Genomic DNA, 16,523 nt, shown 5'->3' with positions numbered 1-16,523 from the left:
TGCCTGTTGCATTGTTCATCGATTCCTTAGAGCCAAACATGTTCTGTCTTCCGCCTCTGAATACAAGTTTCTTGGCGCATACATTACTGCCAATCTATCAAGAAAAACACACTTTAAACATATTAATAATAATGCTCACCACATGCTTGGCTTCCTTCTTCGGAACTTTTTCATTGCTCCTGAGCTTTTAACAGTTGTTCTGTATACATCTCTTGTATGCCTGAAACTAGAGCACACCTCTTCTGCTTGAGATCCTCACATCAAATCACTTATCGCATCAAAACCCGTGAATTGGTCCATAATTCCTCTGTTAGAATAAATCTTTCCCGTTATCCTCATTTAGGCATTGTAGCACTTACGAAGAAAACTGTACATCTTCCTGCGCTTTCCTTACGACGTCGTATTTCTCGTTTATGCATTTTTCACAAAATTTGCGTCACCAATTAAAGCCTAAAACAACCCCTGCTTGCCTGCTATCCCGCACAGACCACCGCTTCAAAGACGGCTGGCCACTCTGCACAACTAACCTTCTCGCCTCTTTAGAGTCCATCACAGCATCTTACGCCGTCAAAACTGCTGCATCTGATAACCTTCATTAATCTGCCCGATACACATGTATATATACTTTGTGCACTTCACCCATTTCTCTCTGTACCCCCAATCGGCCCTGTGAGTAAATAAATTAATTGAAATTAAAATACTTGAAGCACTGTGCATGCGTTATGCATAAATTCCATATTTCATGATCCAGTCACAAAAGAATGAGCAAGTAAAGCCTTGTTCACCACATTCATGTGCATGTTTTCCCACGGATTTGGGACGTCACAGGAAGTTAAATATTTGGAGAAGCAACACAGCCGTTCTGCGGTACTAAGACGTCCAGCTCCGATGCCACCTTAAGTATTCTGCCATATGGTTGAACACTTCTGTTCATTCGTAGCCAACGAAAAGCAGGCCTTACACAACAAGCACGAGGTAAGTATGGAAACAGTTATTGCTAGCGTGTAATCACCGGTGCGTAAAGAATACTGAAAATGTTGACGCCAACGCGCTCACGAGGATTGCAGTGTCGGGCGCAAGTTGCGAAGAAGTCGTTGCCTGGAAGATACGTCAAAGATGTGCTCAATTTCTTTAGGAACGCCAGCCTCCTTCAAGATGGTCAGACAAAAATTAATGGCGCATGGACAGAGTGGCGCTATCCGAAAGCTAACTTTCGAGTGTTACTAAGAGCGCGCAAGTCCAGTCAGAACAGTTTCGCATTAATCATTCCGAGAGATAGTCTGGAGTGATAACCTAGTGATAACCCCAGTGATAACCTGGAGCATAGCGCTAAGGCTAGAATTCAGCTTTTTTTCTTATCACGCGCATTGTAGAAAGAGAGGAAGAAAATTTCATTGCACGACCCCGGTCTGGGTCACCCTCTCAACTGGGTGCGTTGAGCCACATTGGCCTCAAAGCTATTGACCGGTGAATTCGACAGCTCATATAGTTCCTATTTGTTTTTGTCTTAATACACATTCACGATTTGTCTAATGAGCTTAGTACCATGTCGCTGTCTTCTATTCCTTCACAACCTGTTTATCTAACTGCACTGTTAACAAAAACATTGTTTTTGCTGAGAAGCGCCATGCTAGAAAGGCTGTTTGTGATAGTATGAGGATGTACTCTCGAAATTTTTTTTATTTCTATAGTAGCAACTGGTATTATCAATATATGACGCGTTCGTCTTAATGTTGCTGTCATGCCGAGTTATTTTGTACCAAGTGTTGTTTGAATTTTCTACTCCTGAATACGTCAGTCAATGTCTATGTATTTTTTCGTGCATTATGTGCTGCTGCCAACATTCAGGGGCGGTGAGGCTTGTCAATCAGTGGTGGAACACTGCTTTTTTCCGTACCCAGTTTTTTGTATTGCGCGAAAAACTGGAATAAAGAATGAATGAATGAATGAATGAATGAATGAATGAATGAATGAATGAATGAAATAATTATGCCTCAGTTACAGTGCTGCGGCAAAAGCTTCTATATACGAGGTCAGGTTTCATGCTAACTTCCAGTGACATCCCTGTGGTCATCTTGCCTTAAGGGTCCCTAGCAGTGCCTCATGAAGACATCACGGAGTGGAGATGCTTCATGTTTAAAGTGTTTCACCCACTCACCGACTCCCCCTCTCGTTCACTGGCTCATTCACTTGCCGTTACCATTGTGCAAATTGTCTCAAGCCGTTTCATGCTTTTAATACTTAGCAATACTCCATTTTATCATTATTTTAGCCTGATCCTGTTTTAAAGAAAGTAAACAAAATTGCTCGCAATGAAAGTCCTGTCTGTGTGTCAAATTGTAACTTGTGCACTGCTCGCTAAAAACCGCGGAATGCGTAAAGTTTGTAAAGTTACTCTCTTCTTCAAATCTGTTGCGTTTCGCCGCAAGCTAAGAAAATTAGGCTGGATTCTCGAGCTTCTTTCTCTCCTCAAGCGAAAATAAAACAACCAAAAAGTGAAAATAAGACACAACCCCGACAACCCAACAAAGCTCTCAGTCTCTCGTCGCCTTCTTCGGTACGCCCAGGAACAAAAAAAAAAAAGAATTCCAGGCACAAAAGAACAACGCCCGCTCGCTTTCCAACTGCGACGCGCACACCTCGCGAATACTGGTCACGAGTTTATATTCCGAGCCAGCGCGGACGGCGCCACCTAAACAGAGAGCGTATAGAGTATACACGTCTCCGCTTTCTTTGTTTTCTTAGTTTTTATGATGGACGACACACTGAGCCCGGCAAAGCGACACGGGCTCACAGACGTGAGCTCGACTCTCCAGGCAGGGCGTCGTCGACAAACTGTCATACAAGAAAACCGTGCAACGCTGCGGAGACTACGAAGGGTACCCAAGCCGGTCGTTGTAGTGCGCCGAAAAAGACAGTGGAGGGGGCGCAGCCTTGCACCCGACTCATACTTCGCACGAGGTACTTTCCAATATTTGGCAAAAAAAAATTACACGAGTCGCCAGCCATGCCTTGGGCATCTACGTCTCCGTATGCACAACAATTTTGCATAGATATTGAGATTCTTGTTCTTTGATGTCCTTCGAATTCTTGCCCCGGATTTTTTTAAGAATATACATATGGGAGGAAAAAAGACAATAAGCTGTCCTCGTGTGCACTACAGGACAGTTTACTCCCTTTATTACTTTTTTCTGTGTAGAGTATGCGAAGCATTCAATTTTCGGTCGATCAGTTCGATCAACCGGAAGACATTGAGGCCATGTCACTTTTGAAGACATTCTTGTGACTACTGCTTTAGGTTACTTTTATTTATTCCCTGAAGATATGACCAAGGCGGTAAGGTGCAGACATTCGCTGCAGCTCGGGCTGACTTCAATGCAATGCTTCGCACGGTGCCGTAACAAGGAACTTCCGCCCTCACAGAATGAAATGGCGGCGCATATATCACCTCTATATTAAGATGGTTCGTAGACCAGACGACACGTATCACAAATATACGCACCTGCTTCTTTCCCATAGCCCTTCAGTACCTCCAGTTACGAAACCGCGAATAAAGCCCGGGCTTTCTCCCACAACCAGGGTAAAGAAAACGGAGGCGATGCGTATGATCCGCGTCGAAAGGCTTTTATTTTTTAATGTCTTGAACTCCTCTGTCATCACATTCGAATGTTGCAGATGGCGTGACAATCGACTAGCCTTCCCAATTCTGAATCAATTAAAGGCCGCCACATTTTTTTCGAATATGGACACTGTGGATATGGAGTTCCACGGCTGCTATGGTCATGCTTGATTAGAGTGGACACGGCTGGTGAAGGACAAAAGTGATCGAAGACCAATGACAGAGTATTTTGCAGCACTGCAATTATAGCCTGGCTGATACTGATGGTAACGATATTTATGATGATCAAAGAGCTCTGCTTCACTCCTGGATAAATCTGAAGACGTAATAGTGGATGTCCCCGTTCGCTCCTGTCCAGTAGACACAGACATGTCTGCCGGACAGTTGTGTTTAGAGGACAGAGGCAGGTAGGGAAGATTTATTACACACCTCGACGGAGTGCTGTGTACATGTACGGCCTCAGTGCTTGTATCTTGCGGCCTCTTGTACATGTCATCTCCGTGCAGTCAGGCTCTGCATCCTTCATCCCACTGCACGCTTTTAGGGATACACTAGCGCAGCTTTGTCTGTTTGTTGTGTGCGTACGAAGCGGGGTCTTGGTAACACGCCCGACGCTTTGTGCTTCGAGAAAGGCACCCGTTTCTCTGGGTCGCCAAAGTGAACCTGAGCTGCTCTGGTTGGCTCAACGCGTTCGCCTTCAACGTCGAGGACGACGCGACCGCAGCCGCCACCTCCCCTCGCATATTCGTTAACAATGACGCCTCGGCCTTAATGTTTCTCATCTCGCCGGCCCAGATTAAGGTTATCTCTACTCCGCCTCCTATGGGATCCTTGCAAGCGTCTTCAAAAACGGCTGACGACGTGGCGCAGTGACGAGCATAGAAGGAGAGCGCGGAGAGACCACGTGCTGATGCCCTTACAGGGCGATGCCAAAACCGACGCTTCGCACCGGTGAACCGTGAGAATGTTGCGCGGTGGAAGAGAAACGGCTTCTGCGTCCTCAGCACTGTGCGCGAAAAACGTGAGCGCGAAAGACGTGACAGCATCGAAGGCAGAGCTTGTTCGCTTCGTGAAAGATGGCTAACAAAACAGCGAGAAAAAAAATACACGCCTTTTCCTCGTCTTGATGCGTGTGAGCAGGACAGCGATGTCTGTATCATCTTCGGGCCAGCTACACGAAAGCCAGTTCTCATTGTATCGTTCAACTCGTTGACATGCTCCGACACCTGCCAACGACAGTGGGCATTAGTGACTAGGGTAAAACTGCTCCCCACCATGTATTAATACGTGCTATTTGAAGCCGTTGTATTTCCTTTGTTGCTCAACACTATGCCATGAAACGGCAGAAATCCTTCCCAATCCAGTATCTCGTTTCAAAATGCGTCTGTCTAGCTGCATATACACTATTTGTATGTTATTTTGTATGTAAGCTTAAATACAAGCCTATTCGATATGATTGAAAGCAGGGATATTTGTTGTGCAAACATTTGTACTTGTGTTATTGATTCCACTTGTGGCGAGAGCCTTTAATAGCGAGTATTTATCTTCTGCTTCTCTTTATGCCCGGAAATAAAGAGTGAAAAAGTAAAGAAAGAGATGAACAAGGAAAAGAAGAAAATTTTCCTTCACTTCTTAGTTTCTTTATTTCAGAAGCACCCACTCCGCATTAACACTTGCAGTTCCTAATTGTATAGTAAGCCAAAACTGTAGCCCTGCAGCGGCGTGTGAGACGTGCTATAAAACCCACAAGAGGGTAATTTAACGAAAATTACCTCTCGCACATGACATGGCGGAAACGCATCCGGCATGGACCTTACCGGGAGGTCCTCTAAAAGGATGCGCAAACTCTCTTGATGGCCGCCTTCTACACCATCCACCATGAAGGCATCGTCAGAAAAAAAGAGTTGCATTAATCCTCACGACCAGCACACACACACACACACACACACACACACACACACACACACACACACACACACACACACACACACACACACACACACACACACACACACACACACACACACACACACACACACACACACACACACACACACACACACACACACACACACACACACACACACACACACACACACACACACACACACACACACACACACACACACACACACACACACACACACACACACACACACACACACACACACACACACACACACACACACACACACACCAGGGTGGCGCTGCCATAAAGAAAAAAAAAGAACGGTCTCCAGGAGATGCGACCTTGGTCCGCTCATTACCTTTTCTCTTTTCTCTTCTTTTCTGCTCTTTCTTCTTCCTTCCTTCCTTCCTCGGAAATGGCGCGGCTGACCCAGACTCGCGGCAAGTGCTGTTACAGCAGCGGTTGCAATGGCGGACGTGTTTCCCGTCCGTGAATCTGGAGAGAGAGAGGGGGGGGGGGGGGGGGGGGCACTCCTTCTTCCGTCGCTTGTGGTGGTGGTGGGAGGCCCCGGATCTGCCGCTCTTGCGCCGCAAGGAGCCACGAGAGCAAACGTGACAGTAGAAAAGAAGCCGCGCTTTCACGCTGAGCGAACCCAGGAGGTCCCGCACCGCCACTCATCCGAACAAGAAATCCGGCGTGAGGAACGCATGCTTGCTCGCTGTAGGACATCGATGAATGTCTATTGAAAAGCAAGTAAGAACAAGAAGGAATACGAGGTAGGTCAACTAGACGTGACCGGTTAGCAGCCATGAATCTTACGAGGCAGGAATAAATCCGCCTGTATGCGCCTACGTGTGTCCCAAATGTGAGGAACACATGCGCACTTTTACGAGAATATCTATAGACGTCTAGCGAACAGCGAGTTAGAACAGGGAGGTGTACCAGATTTATCGCTCGTGCACTACAGTTAGGCTTACGGAGGAATAAGAAATCCAGCTCTGTACCTTTGTATCTGCCTATCCGTCGCATTGCATCACCAGGGTGTAAAAGAGGCATAAATGAAGGTAATGTAAAATATCTATAGCGGTCATCCACAAGGAAAGGGATCAAATCATAGGAAAGGTGTCAGGCAGAGAGGCACGATCTCTCCACTCTTATTCACAGCGTGCTCACAAGAAGTATTGAGAGAACTAGATTAAGAAAGGTTGAGGATTAAAGTTAATGGTGAATACCTTAGTAATTTTCAATTTACTGACAGTAATCTCCGATTTTCTGATGGAATTGCGTTCCAGATAAGGGGACGAACTGCAGTGCATATTCGAGGACCTATGGAAAGGAAAATGAAAGCTGAAAAACTAAGGTAACGTTCAACTGCATTTGTAGCGAACTGCAGTATACGATAGGCAAAGAAGCATTGAAATTGGTAAGAGAGTATATCTAGTTAAGGCAAGTAATAGCCGCAGGTAATGACACCGAGAGTGAAATAACCAGGAGAATAAGAATGGGGTAGAGTGCATTTGGCAGGCACTCTCAGGTCACGAATAGCAACTTACTGCTATCCCTCAAGAGTAAAGTATACAACACTTGCGTCCTACCGGTACTCACCTATGGGGCACAAATGTGGAGGCTAACAAAAAGGCTTGAACTTGCATAGAGGACAGAGCAGCGAATTACTGAAAGGAAATGCTAGGTACAACGTTAAGAGACAGGAAGAGAGCAGAGCGGGCCAGGGAACAAAACTGATTTTATCAGTTTGACTTATGGAATGGCTTCTCATGGAATGACTTCTCCTGGAGTGAGTTCTCCTTGAATGAGCATTTAGACTACATTGCAGCTAAGGCTGGCCGTGTCCTCAACTTCTTAAAAGCGAATTTCAAGCAAACCCGTGCTAAACTAAAAGAAACATTTCACTTTTTAAACTTGCGCAAAATATTGGAATACGGATGCTCCGCGTGGGATCCCGCCAGAAAAATATGCATTGCCGATTTAGAGCGCATACAAAAGCGTGCAGCGATATTGGTCTCAAATTATAATTTAACCCAAACCTCATCTGACATAATAATCAATCTGGGCTGGCGCCTTCCGCAAGAAAGAAGGAAATACATAAGCCTAAAGCTATTCCACAGAATTTATTCAGGTTCAGCGGGTATAAGGAAAGAAACATCGATGCTTGATCCTACCCACAGATCCGCCAGAATAGATAACTCATTAAATGTTCGCGAATACAAGTGTCGAATCAACATATTCAAATATACGTTTTTCCCAAAAACAGTTCATGACTGGAATTGTTTGCCAGAGCATATTGTGTCAGCGTCGTCCTATAGCTTTGACGGTGCTCTTGCCGAATTTTTGTTTACTTAATGTGTAAAATTTTCTTCGTGTGCTTTGCATACACAAGCGTAGTTTTTGTATCCAGTTCTTGTACATACGTTGTTCTGAACATTTTTTTTCTTGTTTGAATACGTTGTGTATCTTGCGTTATCTTTTGAACATAGTGTTACATTTTTTGTTGCTGAATTGTGCTACCTGTACCATTTTTCTATGTTTTCCCCCCTACAATCATGCCTGTTTCAGGGCGCTGTAGATATCTGAATAAAAAAATAAATATGGCATTCGAGCTTAGATCAAGAAGAAATTGACATGAACCGGACATGTAATGCGAAGAGGTGATAACAGATGGCCTCTCAGGGTAACGGAGAAGATTCTGTGAGAAGTCGAGTGCAGCAGGGGGCGGCAGAGAATCAGGTGGGTGGATAGGATTAGGATTAGGATGTTTGCGGGAAGAAAATGGCTTGTCCCGCTGTCGACGTAGGCAGATGATGGCGTTGTTGTTGCTGATGATGACAATGATGTCCCCGTATTAGAAACTTGCGCTTACTCTGTATTGAAAAAAGAAAGGAACTTGTGAAGGCTAAGAAACAATTGCAGAACACCACATGCGCGTCAATGGCAACAAATTTTATAAACGGTCCCTGAGACCTGTGGGCCTTATATATTGTCACGTAGTGGTGACTGTAGTAGTGACTGCAGTACGGAGAGCAGGATGACAGCTAAAACGGCTTCTAAACAAGAGTCTTTATTGGACCGACTTGCGCCCACAATGGACTGAATCAGTCTGCGGCGGCGTAGCAACAAGCGTGCTCGGCGGTCGTCGAACAGAATGCCCGCCGCTGTCGACCGTGCTCAATTTAAAGCTTATAGCGAACTTTCGAGATAAAGCGTGCAAAGTTACTAGCACATTCTGTAACTACGTAGAATCGGCTCCGCCTGGATGCGCTCAATCTATATAAATCTGGTCGCGTCTTGCATCGCAAAAAAAGCGATCAAGTGGCGTGCCGGCCGCTTTGAAGACAGAACAAACACTACAAATATACGCGGCACTATAGCGATAAAGCAATCGATCGGTTTTGTGTGCCAAGTAATGGTAGAGCCGCAGTTATCTGAGCAGATGCTTTGAATTCATCGAGCCCATGCTCTGACCACGTTCTGTGCTTAACCCTGCAGACATTCCCGAACGTATCATGAACGTTAGCTGAAATGCAGCGAGCGTGTTCGTAAGGAATGGTTCTCACTTATTAGCCAGTCTGGCGATAATGTAGCCCCTGCACCATTGGTTGTAAACGAACAAAGAAGCACTTGTTCTGGGCGCGTGTACTTAGCACCAAGCATGGCAACTGAGCATGCTGTAAGGCGTGTAAAATAGTTTCAACAGTACATGAAGGTCAGTACAGTGCATTGAAATCAATTTGAATAGCCAAGCCAGCTGAAGTCTAGGTACCGTATCGTTAGCAAGGAAGCGAGAAACACATGCTGCATGTGTATCCCTCGCAGAAGCTCTTCCAGATTTTCGCTAGTGTCAATTGTTAATTCATGGAATGTTAAAAGCACCTCCTGGCCCGTTGTTATGCGTAAGTTTTTGCTTCTTGATAGTACAAGAAAGCCAAGGTAGTCTTTCTGCACCACTCTGCTGACAAAGGGAAGAAAGTCGCGCATTTTGCTCGTTTGTTCAGCTGAACTTTTGCCAACTTTCAAAGTGAAGAAGTGGCTGCAGAAAGTTTGCATAATTTCAGCATTCCCTTTCCTGAGGAATGCTGTCGCTCACAAGCGCTCCGTTCGTGGTAGATGAGAATCAGAGCTGGGACATATTGGCCATCCCTGCACGATTCTGTAATTGCGAAAAACGTCACAGAAAATTTCTGCAAAAGGTGCTCTTCGTTGCTTCGTTCACTCTTATGGTACGTTAGGATCAAGGAGCTGTAAGAAAGGCCGAAGATCCCATGCTACTCGGCTGGAGGGTCAGTATGCGAGGTGGCAGTCATCGACTGCCCAGTATCTACGTATACGCTATACTGGCGTCGAATGTCCTGTTTATTTTACGGCGAAAGCAGTGAAAGTAGTATTAAGTGCCCTCCGTAGATTTATTACATTCTGGTATCATAAAATTAAAGCTGGGTTTGTCGCTTGCGAAAATAATGTTGTTCTGGTGAATTTATAACCACCATTTACGTCCCCATCAACGCCTAGCGCTAACTGACCAGTGTCAAGACATCCTACTGGCATGCCACATACCTTAAACTTACAAGATCGGGCGACGGCCCTCAAAACAGCCGAAGAACTAGCGGTCGTGCCTTTCACAAATTTCTTCACGACTCTTCACATAAACAAAACTCAAAGGCTTGAAAACCGCTGCTCTAGATGGTGCTTAAGTGTTCCGCCAACCTGCACATTACCACACATCTGACGTGCAAGCAAGCAAAGACGTCTTTGCAACTATCGTCCCCTTTATCTCTCATTGACCCGCCGCTTCCAGCGCCCAGGAGCAACCCCACTCCTCGGTGCCCTTACAGTCATGACGTCACATCACGCACCAAAGTATCCCTCCTCCCTCTCAACATCCGAGATGGTGGAGGATGTGGAGCAGAAGGAACTTCACTTCCGGACCTCCAGCCGGATCTTGCCGCGTCCAGCACCCGCGCCCGGAGGGAGGACAACCAATGCATGCTCTCCACGCAGACGCATGCCCCGCATGCAGAACATCCTCCGCGGGTATGACGACGACCAAGAAACGCGAGCGGCGATGCCCGATCGGGCTTATACGCATCGAGGCGGCGGCTGCAGCACAAGCAGCATTTACCCTCAACTTCCTCTCATTACTATACGAGAGCGTGCACTCGTCCCAAAAGGCCGTCGTTGCGGCGTCGATTCCGCGTGGTCTCTCCTCCGGGCCTGGGCGGGGAAGAGATGCGTCCTTGCTGAGGTCGGCTCGCCGCTCAGTCTCCCCTCCCCTTCTCACACCGCACGCATCTGCAGGCTCCTGGATCGCACAACGCCTGCGGCTGTGGCTGCAGCAAGGAACTGGGCGCCCGCCGCCATCTTCCCCCCTCCGCCAGCTGCGGACGCTCATAGAAGCCCAGCAGCGGTGCAGACGAAGCGGCGACGTCTTTTCTGGGTCAGACCGATGATCGACCGACCTTGGCCCTCGCCACGGAGGAGGCGTCGGCGGCGGCTTGGCTCTTAGGTGGCGCTCGCCCCCTTAACGTTCCCTTCGTACTCTTGCGTTCCTCCGCTCGCGTTTTTTCTTTGTATAAGTTTGCCGTTTCTTGTTTTAGATCTCCTGTCTCCGTCAGTCTCTCCCCTATTCTGCATTGTGTTCTTCTCCGCAGCTTTTGTTTCTGGTAATGGTCTTTGTAGACTGGTCCGAGAGGTCGGGAGCGCCAGGAGTGCGTCTGCGTCTGGCACTTGCGGAAGGTGTTTTCCGGCCGTTCGTTTTTTGCTGGCAGGCGTTACGAAGGCACTCCGGACAGGGAACTCGTCACAAGCTGTCGTCTTAACCTGTAAAAGCTGTATATATACACGTTGTCCAATCAAGAACAGCGCGCAACTTTGATCATCATTGCTACTGAGGACGAGACCGATGGTTAAGACAAACCGCAGCCAGTGATGACTATGGCACTGGTCAACCCTGGGAATGTACTGAACTGCCGCGAAAGATGGGTTTGGGCGAAGAACTGGGTCCGTAGACTGCCACTTTGTGCCGACTCCATTTTACCAGGACTTCTTACCCGACGCGCCGGTTGATTGGGCATGGGTGACGCTAAAAAACTTTCTTCTCTGATGGGAGCGCCATTGCAATACTGTGAGCTGTTCCAAAGAGAAGAAAATAAACTGAGACAGAAAAAATAAGCTTCCATTAACAACAGCAATATCAAGACGAAACTGAGCCGCTGCCGAACCCTTCTAAATGCCCGCCTCATGTGTTCATTCACTCCATGTAATTTCTGTCTCGTCCATCTGATCGGTAGACTTGCTGCATTGTTTTGTTTATCGTGCTCTTCTTTCGCCTACACTGCGTTGGAACTTCTGATCAACTGATGTCGGTTGTCCCGCACGTTACTGTCCCGTGAAAACCTCGGCCATCGCACGGTTAGTGCCAGTTTAGCTACTCGATCATGTCACCCTCGTTATCCGAAATTGCTTGTAAAGTAGAGAATGATATTCTGCATATGTGGCAGTTAACCCATTACCCTATCGCGTCCTACATTTAAGGCGGAGATTAAGTGCATCCTCCAATTTCTCTGTCCCCCGTAGCCAAGGACACAGCTTCGAAGAAATACGTTGTCTCCCGGTGATGCCATGGTACAGCGCGCGGCTCGATATTCGCTGTTGTATGGTTCTGCTGCGTCTGCTGTCTTTTTTTGCCTGTTTATTTTAGGACTACTTCCGCGCAAATAGAAAGCTTAGTTCCAGACTGGTTGATAAGCGAAACTGCGACACGTGTAATAAGATATGGAGCTGTTTCTTGCGATACTTGCGAAATTCGCGCTATTATGTCGCTTTCGTTGTAGCAGCCTCACCAAATTTTTAAAATTGACCAAATTAGGCTGCAATTTCGTGGTGTTGGTAGGTGGATAGTAGTGCTTTCCCTGGACGTAATTTTTACGTGTAGTGAGGCATATTAAACACTACTTCTCTTTACGTGTACGTTCATCTATATGTTCATTTAGCTTCGAAGAAGTGGTTATTTATTACTTCCCTTTTCGCTAAACTATAATACACTTGGTAACACGGCTGTAGCCACGACATTGGCTCTACTAACTTAATCAGGGCTATTTCAGATTACACCAATTTTTCAAGAAAAACGGGTGGGGTGGAAGGCAAGGAGGAATTTACATTTTTGGGAAGACGCGCTTTAGGCTCTAATACGTGTCTCGCACTGTGAAAGGCTAACCGAAGTTCCAAATATTTGTCATGTTTATCTGTGGTTTTTACGCGTTTTACCTAGTATTGTAAAGGAAAACCTTCTGCTGTCCCTCTCTGGAACTGTCATTGAAATTCTACTGATTTAAACAAGGTGAGATGCAGTGCGAATGATGCCATTTAGAGTTACTAAACGAAGAAACGATACCGTGGGCTTCTTATCTCAGTTATCTACCGTAGTTAAAGGTTAATGAATCAAAAAACAGTATAGGGACGTTGCGTGGGCTGTGACTGATTTACAGACTTTTTTTAAATCTTTCACAAGTGGCTGGCATCTGATGAACCAAATGCGGTGGCCTCCGTTATTGTCAATCCTTCTTTGAAGTTTCGGCGACAGGCCAGGGCTTCCGCAAGCTCTCTTCCATCAGTCTGAGAGGCGGCAATGAAGATTACCTGCAAAGGTGAGCTTACGTTGCTCTATAGCAGCGTCGTCGACAAGCAGTTTATTTTTTGTGGTTCGCGCGAAGCCATCTTGGATGGTCGTTCCGTAACTTATTTTAGCGTTTTCTTTTTTTCAACGGGGTAAAACCACGCCTTCACGAAGTGGCGGGAAGTCCAACAGCAATTTCAGAATGTGACGAGCAACGGCTCATAACCAGTAATTCTCGACAATAGGGGAAACAGTTAAGGAACGGAATTTTTTTCATATATTATAAGATTTCACTATAACCAACAATATATCCTCACATATCCCGTCAACAGGCTTGAATTTTTTTTTTTTTGCTATTAATGTTTTTGCGATCGTCAAAAGCGCTCCCCAATGATTATCTAGGGCAGCCTTAAGTGCTTCATGCGAGCGATGGAAAGAATTTAAAGAAATGTTTTGTTACACATCGGAATAAGGGACCATTAGGGTCAATATTTCCATAGCTGTATACTGCCGCGAACATTTGCAGTGTTTGTTCATTCTTCAAATCTGCCGCCACACAACTTTATCGCTTTGTTTGCGCCGCAAGACGCGACTAGATTTATCTCGATTGATCGCAGCCAGGCAGAGCTGATTCTACGTTGTTCCGGAAAGTTCTACTAACTTTGTATGCTTTATCTCGAAAGTTCGTTATCAGCTTTAAATTGAGCACGACCGACAGCGGCCGGCATTCTGTTCGACGACAGCTGAGCACGCTTGTCGCTTAGCTGCCGCCGAGTGATTCAGTCCATTTTGGCTGCAAGTCAGCCCAATAAACAGTTTTATTTTAGAAGACCTTTTGTCCGTTTTCATCGCTGCTTCGACTGCCGTCACCACTACGTGACATCTGGTGGAGGTGCTGGGTACCGATCCCAGTGCTGCTTCGACTGCCGTCACCCCTACGTGACAATACCTTAAAATTTTCCAATATTCGAAATTTTTGTCCAAGAATGTTGGACTACGCAATTTCTAAACTCGTTCGCTACATTCGTGCTGTTCGAATTCACTCACTCGGAGCTCGTCGTGCGTGTAAATTCAACCCACATGAGAGATGGAGGAGACCTGCCACTACAGTCATCGGCTACCAACGACTCCCACCCCAGGACACGCATGGCAGAACGCCCCGCACCCGCTTCCACCCGCGCAGGCTCTCGCGATCACACACGTTCGCCCCGCGCAGCGCGGGTATTTTGGGGACGGGTGCCACACGGAAAACCACGAGACTCCACTGGCGCCCGAGCATGTACGACCTGGCAACGGAGGCGACGACGAAGAAGACGTCGAGAAACTCGAAAAAAAATGCGAAAATAAAATCAGAACTCAAGAAACAGAATAGGCGAGGACAGCCTCGCTTTTAAGGAACCCCCTCCACGTTTGTTTTTTGCTTCGTTCGTTTCATCTTTCCGCGGTTCAGTGGTGGTTGACCTCAAACGCGTCGCGAATTAAATAACAAGCAGCAAAGGCTGAAAGGATATACGGCTATCGAAGGAGGAAGATAGGAAGAGAAGAGGGGGTCTATGGATGAGCCTTCTTCTCCTCTGTCGATAGGAATCGTGTCATGTTTGTCGACGAGGCCTTTGCAGGGTGCGTGCGCCCGAATACTCGCACCCGCTGTAAAGCACGGCGGGGGTGCCTTGCTGCCTCACGGACTACGTGTACAGCTTCCCTCTGGCGAAGGCGTTGAGAATGGATCCTGTGTGCGCACGGCTTTCACCCGACACAATTTGTGACGCCAGGAGTCCAGTTGAAGTAGATGCGATGAAGAAGTGTGGCTTTCACTATTGGATCCTAGTTCTTGTGCTCACTGAGAGAGAGAGAGAGAGTTGGAGAGAGTCAGTTCTGCTCGGCTGTACCATGTTAAAGATGGTGGATAAAACATTGGTGTAACACTTCATAAGACGAGAACATTTCTCACGGTGTACTTCGGGAGAAACCAAGATGATCGGTACTAGGAAAAGGAGCGGGTCTACCCAATCGCAAACTTTTTGAAGCCAGCAGAATACTCTGACCTTGTGAGAGGAATACGTCGCCGTTACTGTTCACCCCCTCATGAAATGCTGGGGCGACAGAATTAGTAGCATTAGGAGTCAGAGATGAAAATTCTGAATTTCTGAGGCTGCATTGAGGAACACAAGTTATGGTGAACGTCGACCATTATACAGCGTGAACAAAGCAAACTTAATTACACTTAATGTTGGAGGGTTAACTAGTTCAAGCAGCTGATAATCCGAGAACAAGAAACAGGAGTCTACAGGGGATAAGGTTGTGAGACGAATGGAGCGAAGCCACAGGTAATCCGATGGCCGCCACTGAAGGCGGCGAACCATGTGAACCGAACAAAATTATGCGATTTGACTGTCGAAACTTTACAAACCACTGTTAACTCACGTGCTGCGCGAAGTAGGCAAGGAAGATAATGATTGAGATGAACATATGCATGCGCCCAGAGGTGCAGACACTGGGTGGCGAATTTGGAAGGTGAACGAGCTGAAGCCACCAGTGATGCAGGGGTACGTAAAGCCATGGAGCGGAACTTGCTGAAGCGGGTAACGACTCAGGAATTACTCGGCGCAAAAAGAATGGATTCGAACAAACTTATGAACGAGCTCTAGTAAACTGACCACAGATCACATTTAACATTACGTTATTGCCAGTACGGAGCATCACCATCACCATGGCCTAACTACGTCCTGTACAGGACAAAGGCTTCACTCAGATGCCTCCAACTAACCCTGTCCGTGCCAGCTGCGGGCACCTTACTCCCGCAAACTTCCAAGCCCTCATCCGCCCATTTCACCCTATGCCAAACCCTGCTGCGCTTGCTTTCGCTCGAAATCCATTCCGTTACCCTTAGGCGGTCATCTGTTATACCTTGCCTCCGCATTAGATGCCCTGCCCATGCCCATTTTTTCGTCTTATATAGAATATATGAAGCATATACTAGTAAAATTATGTGACGCTCCAAAATTGGATAGCCACTACGAGAGGCCTTTGCTCAATTTCCACTCGAGAGGCGGCTCGTTCGCTATATCCTGTGCCCAATGTTCGCCGTTGCCTTGCTGGACATCCTATTGCTTAACTGAAAAACAACTCTGCCTTACCTGTCAAACCTACTTCCGTCATCTGGACCTTTTGCTCGCCATTTCCTCCGGTAAGAACGAACGAAAGGAAATTCGGACTGCCACAAATGAAAAATCTGCCAAATTTCAAGCCAACAAACACGTTGCTTTCTAGAGGAGCCACAACCTCGACCACCCTTGTGACCATCTAGACTTTAGGACAAACCCCCCCCCCCCCCCCCCATTGTACGTGTGCAACAGCATCTCGAATTC

Source organism: Amblyomma americanum, chromosome 9 (assembly GCF_052857255.1).
Source record: "Amblyomma americanum isolate KBUSLIRL-KWMA chromosome 9, ASM5285725v1, whole genome shotgun sequence".
NCBI classification, from domain to species: domain Eukaryota; kingdom Metazoa; phylum Arthropoda; class Arachnida; order Ixodida; family Ixodidae; genus Amblyomma; species Amblyomma americanum.
The sequence above is the reverse complement of the archived record's forward strand: the minus strand, read 5'-3'. Positions refer to the sequence as shown.